Source organism: Callithrix jacchus, chromosome 9 (assembly GCF_049354715.1).
Source record: "Callithrix jacchus isolate 240 chromosome 9, calJac240_pri, whole genome shotgun sequence".
In the NCBI taxonomy this organism is placed as follows: domain Eukaryota; kingdom Metazoa; phylum Chordata; class Mammalia; order Primates; family Cebidae; genus Callithrix; species Callithrix jacchus.
This window is the reverse complement of record NC_133510.1, coordinates 90,096,597-90,109,376: the sequence shown is the minus strand read 5'-3', so window position 1 is coordinate 90,109,376 and position 12,780 is coordinate 90,096,597. Positions and strand designations below refer to the sequence as shown.

At 32.7% G+C, this 12,780-nt stretch overlaps 1 protein-coding gene across 1 annotated transcript in view; it reads right to left on the bottom strand.

Annotated features, from left to right (window-relative positions):
* The window catches only part of EPYC (epiphycan), an 84,285-nt gene that overhangs the window by 67,684 nt on the left and 3,821 nt on the right, over positions 1–12,780 (bottom strand). The gene's annotated exons all lie outside the window — the stretch shown is intronic.

Here is a 12,780-nt window from a genome sequence, read left to right as displayed (position 1 = left end):
CAATTAAGGATTCTGTTATAATATATGTAAAAAATGGTTTTTCTGTGAAGCTGTAGTAACAAAATGCCTCACCACCTCTGCCTTTCTGTCCATTTTACAAGCAGAAAAAAGATGGAAGCAACAAAACAATGGATATGGCGCCTATGTCTGTAAATCTTAACATATTCTAAATGTTGTCTTCAGTTTACATCTCCTTGGGCCAACACCACATTAGTAAACCCTACTGCATTGAAAACCAGGGAACGTAGCAGGTGGCAGGTATAGGATAGGACATTGCTACACCAAAGAAAATTGCAATTCTCTTAGCATAGAAGGATCAAATAGATATTGGGGAGAGAATTAACAGCTACAATTCGAGTTAAGATGGAAGTTAGCAACATGGATGTCCATGATGATAAACAGTTCCAGTGATATGGTAGGATCAGGAGCCAAATTAAAGTTACTGGGGGCAAAGGTAAGGTAAAGAGAAGTGAAGAAGTGTAAAAAGCACGGGAGGCCAAAATTTTCATGAAATTTTACTCTAAAGGAAAGTGTAACTAAAGAAAATCTGAAGTACTGGATGACCTTTAAGCACTACACAATTATATAGACATACAGTATTTCACTTGCATTAAAGTTTATGTTTTGAATTGATTTCTTCCCAAATCTCAAAATATGTTTATATATTCTCAAATTTGAATATTAATATGAACATAAATGTGTATATGCATAGACATTTCTGACTTCAGTTGCAAAATTTATTTCCTTAATTGCAGAGTTAGGGAAAGTATCTCATAAAATGAAATAAAGATCATGGCTTATACAAAAAACAATTCACCACAATGTTACCTTTGAGAATATTGATGTAGCAGTGGCCTCTGGTCTGCTTGTTGACTTGAAACCAGGTGGTCTATCGGAGAATCACTTTTTATTTCTCATTTCTAGAAGGGAATATGTGATCCCTAGATGAATATTTTGTCAATATTATACCTAAGAATTGAAATGATGATGTGGCACAGCTGCTATTTTAAAAGATTTGTATTGAAAGTGGCAAATTTTTAAAAATTGTGGAAAGTTGATAGTGACAGCGGAGTCTTCTGTTGCTGTTTCCCATTGAAGGTAAGGGCTGTAGAACATTTCAAACGTGGTCTAGGATTGGGAAACAGGGTGAACTTTTTATGAACTTTATGAAAAAGACTGTACTTAGACAAAGTGTTTATGATTACTGTGTAAATCAGTCCAACCATATCTTTTATTATAAGGGATGCATGAAGAATATTTAGTTGAAGAAAAGTAATTTCCTTTTAATTTTGCTGACAAATTCAGAATGATTGAATATTTAATTTATAGCTTAGATTTCCAAGTTAAGCCTTTTCTAGGTTTAAAGATAGAAAAGAAAGAAACATTTGCTCTGTTTTGTTTTTGTTTTTTGAATGTAATATTTTTCATATGGCTTGACTTTCAAATTGTGATGCCCCAATTGTTTTGCTGAAAATACCTAAAGATATGAAGGATAATTTTACCCAGTTGATATTCTATTTCATATTAAAACTAGATAATTAAATATTTCATTTTACTCCTTATTTTTCTATGCATTATTCTTCTCATGTGCAATGATACTCAGCATTATATGCAAGATATTTATGAGTCCAATAAATATTAGCTAATTTGGTCTAAATATTGATATATTTTTGTTGAACATTAACATATGAAGTTATAAGGTCATTCAGAAGTTTAATGCACATTGGAGTTTAGTAAAAAATAGTAATAGTCATTCTGCATTAAATTTATTCTATCTCTTTCTGTGTCTAAGTGGTAATTTTTGCATAAGGATTATCTTTGGTTTCAATAAAAATGTATAATTCTGGAATTCTTAAATTTTATGAAATGAATCACAGTCAACTCAGGAGTCCAAAATGTTCATTTTAAAGAGAAAATTTGCTGGATACAATTATCTTACCTCTCCAGTCCACCTAATTATTAACTCTAATCAAGTAGAGCTATATGCCATATTATCATATTTATAAAATGTCAATATCTTATAGCTATAATTATAATAAGAATTAAGGCACCAGTATATAAACATATTAAACAGAAATTTGAAATGAAATGAAATATTTGGAGTTTATAATAGAAATGTAACCAACTGACTTTGTCTAAGATAATATTTAATTAACTAGATAAGACAATAATGATATTGGCCAAGCCCAGAAACACTTCCAAGGGAAGCAGTTTCACTCAGGGCTTTTATGACAGGATTGTCCCCTATGTCTAGCTTTATACAGTGTGATACCATTCATAAGCACTTATTACCAGACTATGACTGGACATTGCATCAAAGAAAAGTTTATCCATGACAGACTATGAGGGTGCTCAATGGAAAATTCTCTTAACAGCAACATAATCATTGTCAGAATCCGAATTAGATATTACACTGTATAGTTGCTTTCTTTTCTTTTGGTTAATGTCCAGTAATTCTTTCCACATTTTTTCTGGATATAGAACAATATTACTTATGAGAAACCTGTTGAGTATGGTTCAGGAGGGCCTGAAACTGGCTCTGGCCCCACTGCCGCAGGTATTGCACAAAGATTGATTCAGAGATGGGCTCACAATATGCTATGTTAATTAGAGTCCATCAGAATCCTCCTGAGGATGCTATGTTGAACCAATTGGAATATACATTCCCTTCCATCTGGGTCACTAATATGAAATGCAGTTCCAGAACTGGTAGTGTCAATCTAGTCCATTACATGGAACAAACTTGTCTGAGACAGAGAATGAGATTATTTAAGCCCTGTTAAAACTATTCCAGAATTCAATAGTAAACTTTTACATATCAGTTCTGTACAACGATAAATTGTGGTTTCTGCTAATGCTAATTTTCTCTGGGTTTCTATTAACTGTAACTGCACAGATCTCAATTAATACAGAACGTTTATTCATAGGCAAAGTGATCTGACGCTTAAAAGGCACAGAAACATGAGAAATCATAAGAAAAGCAAAGTTACAAAGAAGCAGAAGCAATTCAGGAAATAAATTGGTTTTGGGAAAAAACAATGGAGAAGAAATGTTTAGAGAAAGTAGCAGTAAATTAAAAGCTAACCAGTACTGAATTATCTAGATCTTCTTAGAATTTAGGTCCAGCCTTTGTGATGCCAGGTGCAACTATGATTTTTCTCATTCTAAGGTTGCGTGCCTTAGCCTCCTATTTCCTCACAATGTATTCCCTGTTGGATCCTTATAATAAGCTACCCCTGATCCTACTGTTTGTAGATAACTTGAAAAATTATATTTTACTTGCATCTACAAGAAATAAATTAAGATAAATTATTTCAAATTTTTAACAAACTACTCAAAATTTCCATACTATGAATTGATGTCAGTTATAGAAACATTTCAAATAGAGAAATTGCCATTTTTTCTGAAAAATTTTATTTGATGACAATCTATAAACAATAAATTTTATGTAAAAATTCTGAATCTTAGCAACTTTATATCAGCATTTTTGTTTACATATTCTTTAGTCAAAATGCTATCATAAAATTTTTAATTTGACTCAAACTAATGATTGCTAAGGTAATATTATATAAATCACAACTCAGAGTTCAGAGGCAGGGCATGCACAAGGCTCTGTATGATATATCACTCAATAGTGCAACCAAAGACTCAGAATATATACAAATACATTTCAAAAAATTACGTGAAATAAATAAGTACTTACAACATACAACTTACTAAAGATCACCAAAAAGAGAGAAAGAAAATTAAAAAGTGAGAAAATTTGATGTGTCCAAGACTGGAATTTTACTGAGTTGGGAAGAGTAAGAAAGGAGATTTCAAGAGAAGGAATAACAGAGAAAGAGCCCCACATCTATACGTGTATTCCACCAAAATCATTTTCTAACCACTGAACTGCACACATGCATCAGCAACTTCAGAGAACATAGTGAAAAGCAACAACCGGAAGACAGAGATAAACGCATAGTTTCAACTGATGCCCACTTCCAGAAAATCAGAATTTTGAGTTTGAATCAAACAAGTTAATAATTTCTTCTACTAGAATAAAAAAAAAAAAATCTTCAAAAAAAGAAGGTAAACTGCAGTCTCTACAGTGTGTCATTCACAATATTCACAGTGGAATGGAAAGGTAGTAGACATTAAAAAAAATAAACTGCAACCCATGTTTAAGAGAAAAAGCAGTCAACAGAAACCAATTGTAAAATATCTTGAATATTAAAATTAAATTTAAAATACTTAAATAATTATAAATAAAAAGGTTTTGGGAACTCGAGTAAAATACAGTCATAGTAAATAGGTAGATAAGGGATCTTAGCCAAAAAAAAAAAAAAACATAAAAAAAGAGAGAGACATTCTAGAAAATTACCTAGTGGAAATTTTCCAAATGAGAATATGTGAATTTTAAAAATATATCAGGTTTTAATAGGAAAGACAGATGAGAAGTTGGAAAGAAAACAGTGTCTCCATGACTTTTGAGCTGATATCAAGGGCTTTAATATATATGTAACTGAAATCCAAAAAGGAAAGAAGAGAAATAATGAGTTGGGGAGATATTTAGAGGACATATTAGTGTCCTTGGGACACAATATCACAGGTTGGGTAGTTTAAGCAACAGAAATTTATTTTCTCACAATTTTAAAGACTAGAATACAAGATCAAGGTGTTGTCAGTCCAGGGTGGGTTTCTGTTGAGGCTTCTCTTACTGACTTGTAGATGGCCATCTTCTCACTGTGTCCTCACATATGGCCTCTTCTCTGTGCATGTGAGAAGAGAGCGAGATCTGTGTTGCCTCTCTATTTTTTTTTCAAGGACACAGTCTTATTGAATTAAGGTCCTACACTATAATATTATTTAATCGTTATTATCTCCCTATAATGCCTATTTCCAAATATAGTTATATTGTGAGTCAGGGCTTTAATATATATATTTGAGGAGAACATAAATTAGTCCATAACAGAGGAGCGATGCCTGAAATTTTTGTAAATGTGGTGACAAACTGAGACTATCATAATGAAGATTCTCAGGAAACCCTAAGCAAGATAAATACACACACACACACACACACACACACACACACACACACAGAGAGAGAGAGAGAGAATTTTATTAAATGGTAAACTGTTAAAAATAAAGAAATTATTCTGACTTTCCATCAAAAACAATAGGGGTCAGCTCACAGTGGAGTAACACCTTTAGGTGCTGAAATAATGTCTACTTTGAAGTTCATATACAGAAAAAAATAATTATCCAAAAATAAGGGAAGTAAGCCAGGCACAGAAATATAAATATCACATGTTGCCACTCATATGTGGGAGCTAAAAAAAAAATCGAACTCATGAAGATAGAGAGTAGAATGATGGTCACCAGAGGCTGGGAAGGGTAACAGGGAGTCAGGGATAAAGTGAGGATAGTTAATGAGCACAAAAATACAGTTTGATAGAATGAATAAGATCCTGTATTCTGTAGCACAATACAGTGACTACATTTAACAGTAATTTATTATATATTTTAAAATAACTAAAACAGTGAAATCAGAATGTTCCTAACAAAAAGAAGAGCTAAATACCTAAGACTATAATTACCCTGATTTTATTAATACATAAAATGTTTACTTTCTAAATATATGTATCCATCAAAATCCCATGATAATTAAAGTATTAATGTAAAATAAAAGTAAAATAAATACACTTTCAATAAATTTTCAAAAAGAGTATTTAGGTCAGCAGTGTTTAGTACTTCTAGAAGAAGTGCTAATAGTTTTCTTCAGGCTGAAAGAAAAGCTTGAAGTTGGAGAAATGTGGAATATCATAAATGAAAAATATACACTTAAGTATTCAACAATATTTTATTCCACTTATTTAAAATAATTATATATGACCCTAAACCAAAAATGATAATGCTGTTCTATGGGAAATATAACATATGTAGATGTTATATATGTAATAACAACCCAAAAACATAAGGATAACTAGAGCTGTAACCTTTGAAGCAGGAATCTAGATTTCAGACATGCTACATTTCACTTCCCCCATCTCTTTGATTGGTTTATACTGTATCACTGCTTCTCTCTGTAGTCTGTGAAAAAGTCCCTCAACTTTCAAGTCAGATGACTCTACCCAAAGCACTTTCTTGAGAATTTTCAGGGTAAACAAGTGCTGTAGGCTTCATTAACACCAATGATATAATTTTTCCATTGTATTATAACTACCATATACGACAATCCTCTGCTAGATTCCTTAAGAGCAGGCACTATAATTTCATCGTTCTTTGTACACACTGTAGCTTTTATCAATATATCTACCTCCTGGAAGGCATTAAATGTTCAACGACTTAAAAGGTGACTAACTGAAGGAAGGAATGATTGAATGAAAAAAATGCATTATTGAATAAAAGATAAATTAGCAAGAAGAAATAACTTTTAGGGAAAATAAGCTAAGTTTGAGCATCATAAATATGTGGTGCTAAAGTAGCAATCACGTCAAGATATTACAAAAGCTCTAAAATGTGGACTTGAATTATAAGAGAAGGGCAGAACATAAAGATATAGCTAGAGGTGATAATTAAGACTAATCTCATTATAGGAAAATAAAGTGCACAAAAAAGAAAAGCTCTTAGAAATCTCTTAAAAAATAACTTTCTTTTGGATTTAATCACATGGCCACTAACCTCTGGCAGCCTAAAACTTTATCCAAAATTTATGTATTTCATCCAGTAAAAAAGATTTTGACTATAGAAACTATGGTTGTCAAAGAAACAAATGTTGTAATATGTTACAGAAGGCTTATTGCCTAACCAGACATGCTCTGGCTCTTTATTTTCATAAGTTAACTTCCTACTGTTTAAAATGCAGCTTTCTCCCTCTGTAAGTTCTTTATTATCTGCTTTCATGATCAACATCTGGCATCAATAATATGGTATTTTGGGAAACAATTTTAATCATAAGGCTTTCTTGAGGATCTGGGTTTGTTTGGGATTTTTTTTTATTATTTACATATGTTATCATTCCTTGTCTTTCTTTTTAAAATTCAAAATTAAACATCTACTAACTTTTTTTTCCAAACCTTGAGGTAATACTGCTTGTACTACATGAACTATCATGAACATTTGTGAGCTTGTCCAATTTCTTTAACAAATGATTTGTCTTCTCCTGTGGAGAGATTTTGTTTTAGCAGTGATAATTTATTCATTTACAGATGGTTTTCTGACACTGGAAAGGCATTCTATTTTCTATTTAATGAAAAAAAGGTAAACGTGGCCATAAAGATTTTTAGGCCTTGACAAGAAAGAATAGTTATTGTAAATCTGCTAAAAATGTATTTAATCAAATGCCCTTGGAACTTAAAACTGAAAGAGCAGTTAGTTTCATAGTAGTTCAAGCTCACCATTCTTTTAATAGAAAAATTCTAAGGCCCAGAAAGAAAGACTATTTTATTTTGCTATCAGTGAGTGGCAAGACCAGAATGAGGTAAAACTCATGTTCCCTATTCAAATTCTGTACTGTATCTACTACCAGGACAAATTTGCAATGCTACTTATGCATTAAAGCACATAATTTAACATGACATGTTTCAAACTATGCCTTCACCTCCAATTACTCTTGATGCAGTCATGTTCAGTTCCCGGTTGTGTAGGGGAGAAAAATGGAATTGGTAAGAATGAGAATAATTATGTAAAGACCATGGCTTTCCCACCCCACGATGGATATTTCCCAGAGTTGTCCTACATGGCCTCTCAGACAGCTCCCACCGTGTTTGATCCTCAGTTGCCCACCGTGCTATATTCATTACCACATTCTTCATTAGTTTTTCTTGCTTGTCTGCCTCAATTACCCCTTAAGTTATTCCAAGGATAACTTATATTAGCCATCCACACCCAAATCCTTGTCTCAGAATCTAATTTATGGATATTTAAAATTAGGACAAAGGGAGAATTGGGAAGTAAGTAATTTATTCTTTCCAGTATCTGTAGAGAAATGGGAAATAAAAAATGGGATTTGGGAATGGATTTGGTGCAGCCAACTGACCATCTACTATAGCATCTGTTATTAATCACACTTAACTAATGAAAGCATTAAAGTCTAGATATAATATAAGGTGTCTGACATCAGACAAGAAGTGAGTCAGTGGTGTGACTGACAGGTATAATCTGTTATTTACTTGTCACCAATTATAGGATGTGACAACATATTCCCTATGGCTAAAATAAACTAAAAATAGAAGTGGACTGACCTTCGTTTGTCTTATTTGATTCTATAATTTATTTTTTCTGGTTTGAAGACTGAGAATTAACATCTTTGGTTTCTTATTTATAATAATTTTACTGGTTTATTTATGTGGCTAAAAGTTCTATTACTATTTACTGGGCAACATGAATTACTTACAATGTTATCTATGCATATTCCAGTTTACTTTTGGTGATGGAAAACAGCATTTTTTTCTTCAAATTTAGTTTTCATTTTAATGTCAGCTATGAACTCAATAACTAGATTATCCTCTTAGACAATGGGTGAACTGGCTGCAGGGAACTGATTCTACTAGGACCTAAGAATCTGGTAGGAGTTCTAGTTTCTGATTTTTTAAAATGTCATACAGGCATAACATAATATTTTTTGACACATTATCTTCTGCTCACATTAGACCAACTGTTTTCTTTTGCTATTCCTGGCATCTTGATGATGTTTTCCTTAGTCACTGCATACTCCCCTTGACAAAGTATATAGCTCAATAAATGCTTATTAAAAGAATTACGAGTAGAGGCTGACTTTCCACTTAGAGAAAAAGATTGCTGGTCTTCGAATATTTACTTCTTTTAAAGTATACTATTAGATGTCACCCTATCAGAAATTAGTATCACCACCATCACCAGAAAAAAAAAAGGTGGGGGAAAACAAAATTAAATTTTAAAAAAGAACAGTTCAGATAAGTTACTTTTCAAAGAACTTTATGCGCTTGGAATCATACAACTTTGATAAATGACATCGTGTAATATGTACCATCTGGAATCAAAATACTTGCATTTAATAAAGTAGATAAAGAATGAATATTAGGACACTTTTACAATATGATTGTAGATTAAATATTCTTCTGATTAAAAAAACATTGAAACAAATTTTGTTTGCCAACATTTTTTCAGAGTAGAAAACTATGAGAAATTAAATGTAAAACTAGGTTTTATTGTGAAATTTTCCTTCAGAGTTGCCAGTAATGGAGATTGTAGAATTCTTTCCAGATTTGCATTGGTTTGATTTTGTTGTATATGTGTGTATGCATATGTGCATGGGTGTGCATGTATGTTCAGTAAAATATGCAAAATGGGCTATCATTTTGGAACATTCATTCTCATTTACCACTGTGCACAACTTAAATTTAGTAGAAATACAACATACTTTTGGCAAGAAATCCCTGAACTAATTATATGGTATTTAATTGCAAAGCTGATTGGTATATATTTACATGGCATCTGTAAAGATCATTTCAAATGACTGTGAGCTTATTATATTTCTTTCGAACATTTTCAAATGCATAACTCTGTTTGAGAAGGAAACCTTGAATATTAATTCGTTGCCTTAGGCTCCTTAGCCACAGCTGTTTCTTTTATAAACACAGAAGCTTTGATGTGGCAATTCTCATTTTATTCTGTTGAGATCTTTCACCAAACATTTGAATTATTCCTTAGGGCCAAAATATTCTGTCAGATAATTTAGAAAATGTTGAAATATCTTGATCATTAGTGTTGTTGAAAATTTACACTGATCATTCTTCTGAAAGTTAGTTTGCTTTGGTTTTGAGGGTAAAAGCTTCAATTTTCATAAGCAAAGAATTGGTTTTACTCAATTCATTAATTAGTTTTATTTCTGTCAGAAATTATGTATGTCTATATTTAAAGTTTGATATATTGTGTAGGGTTGATAAATGAGGTTGAATCTAGAAGTAACTGGTGTGTTTTCCTTTTTCTGGGCTGTCTTGCCTTTAACCTTTTCAAACAAAGCAAAACAATTGTATCAATCTTAAAATTACAGCAACCTACTGCTGTCTGATTGTCCTGTAAGCACTAAAACTTCCAGCATGAATTCTTGTGTATAGTACTGAGTAGTAATAATTGATCTGCCAAAATGTAGAGAAAACACACATGTAATCTATCTTGGTGTACCTTTATTAGATACTCAAAATGCTTACATTAGTAAGTAAAGAGGGGTAACTTAGTTTTTATTTTTATTATACTTTAAGTTCTGGGATACATGTGCAGATTGTGCAGGCTTGTTACATAGATATACACATGCCATGGTGGTTTGCTACAGCCATCCCCCCATCACCTACATTAGGTATTTTTCCTAATGTTATCCCTCCCCAATTCCCCCACCCCCTGCCATCCCTCCTCTAGCCCCCACACCCCACAACAGGCCCCGATGTGTGATACTCTCTTCCCTGGGTCCATGTAAGAGTGGGTAATTTATAAGAACGGAAACTCACTTCTTTCAGTTCTGGAGGCTGGGAGTCCAGGACTAAAGTATCAGCTGCTGAAGGCCTGTTCTTTCTACTTCTAAAATGGCTCCTTTTTGCTGTATTCTCCAGAGGGGGGAATGCTATGTCCTCACATATTGAAAGTCAGAAGAGCAAGAGATTAAACACTGCTTGATGTTCCTTTTGTAAGGATCTTAAAACCAATCACAACGGAGGTGCTCTCGTGGCTTAATCGCCTCATAAAGGCTTCACCTCTTAATACCGTAACATTGATTATTAAATTTCAGCACCTGAATCTTGGAGAGGGCACATTCAAACTATAGCACATGGCTACTGTTATGAAATCAGCTGTGGACCCCTCAAATTTATATGTTTAATCTTGAACCCATAGTACCTCAAATTCTCACTGTGTTTGGACCTAAGGTATTTAAAGGAATGATTAAATTAAAATTAGGTCTTAAGAGTGGGTCCAGTTTGACTCTTGTCCTTACAAGCAGAGAAAATTTGAACATCCCTGAGAAACCCCAGGGATGTGCACATATAGAAAAAAGACCCTGTGAAGACACAAAGGAAGGGCAACCATTTTCAATCCAAGGAGGGAGGACTCAGGAGAAATCAAACTTGATGCTAAATTCTCTAACCTCCAAAACTGTGAAAAAATATATTTATATTATTTAAGTTACCAAATCTGTGATATTTTTTTATGGCACCCTAAAAAAACTAATACATCTATCAAATCAAAGAAATTTATATATTTTTTGTTTTGAAAAGAATCACATTAAACAACATATTTCAAAAGTAGTTGGAGTTCCATAGATTTGAAGAAAAAATTGAAGGCAACTCAAAGTAGTTTTAATATTTAACTGAAAAATAATCTTGTAATTAGAGGAAAGAGGAATCTTATTATTACTAGACATTAGAGAGTGAACTTATAGGGAACGGAGGTGTAGGGGTGGTTGTTGGATTATCAGTGGGACATTTGAGCAAAGTTTCTTATGTAGACCAAGTGCAGCAATAAGACATTTCTAAAAGCATAAAAATAACATTCACTGAAAGGCACTTACATCTTAAAAGTGAAATGAATATCTACCTCTTAATATGCAAGTCCAAATGTAGTCAGTATTCATTTAGATTTAGTTATCTCAGTCAAGTGACCCAGGGTACCACACCTAATTCCTTTCCCTTCTTTCTGTAGCTTTCTTTTGATACTTTACTCCATGCGCCTTTACCTTTAACTCCCTACTTTTTAATATTCACAAACACTTCCCCTCCCTCATCCCACTACTCATGGAGATATTTCAGGTCGGAGGTTTCAAACATCTCCATGGCATTTAGTCTTTAAAAAGGTAACAAGAAACAGAGAAGACTCTGCCTAAACATATTTGCCTCATATTCCTCCCAGAATCCCACCAAAATCATTGTGCAGAAATTTTATAAGGAATAAATCCAATACTGCAAAGAGAATTGAGGGGGGAGATCAACTGTGGATGACAGATTTCAACATCTTTGGATGATAATGGAAACAAGGTGGAAATGTGTTAATTAGTTAGAGAGGACAAGGCTTCAATTCAATGTCTGCTAAGGAATGAACACACAAAAGGGGGTCAATCTCCTATTGAAGCCCAGGGAAAAGAACAATATCTAGATACTCATACTGTGTCTGTCCTTTTTTTAATCTTTCACCTTTTAGAATCAGTTTATAGGAAACACATTCCAAACCTAGTTGATGCTTTAAGACAGTATACATTTGAACAACCTTACCATGAAAATAAAGGTACATGTGACAAAAGATGATGACAAAGTAGAGAGAATAGTTAGAAAATTACCCCCTCTCACAAAGAGAACATTTGAATAGGCTTGTAGAGTTGTTGCAACTGGAAATAGAAGTATAAGCGTTTTTTTCCTCCTAAAGTTTGTTAACTAAGTTCAGAAATTCAAATATAACACAGTTATTAAAATATAGAAAGAAGGAAGTAGATAAGTATATGTGTGCTAACTGATTTTCCATAACAGAATCAATACAGGTTGCTTAAAGTTGCCAAATCAAGAAAGAGAAAAATATATTATTAGCAATATACAGATAACTTCACAAAAAAGGTAAATATGAAAAACTGTTATTTCTAGAGAGTAGGACGGGGATAAAAAGGGGGGGCAGTAAATTACTGTTCTGACTAGAAGCTTAGCTATTTGACTTTTACCAAGCTCATGCATCATTTAGATAAAAATTTAACATTAAATTTCAAATGTTATTCTGATTTTATAGCATTAGGTTTTCAGAATTTATCAATTCATGTCACTAAAAGATACACAAAATGTGAAT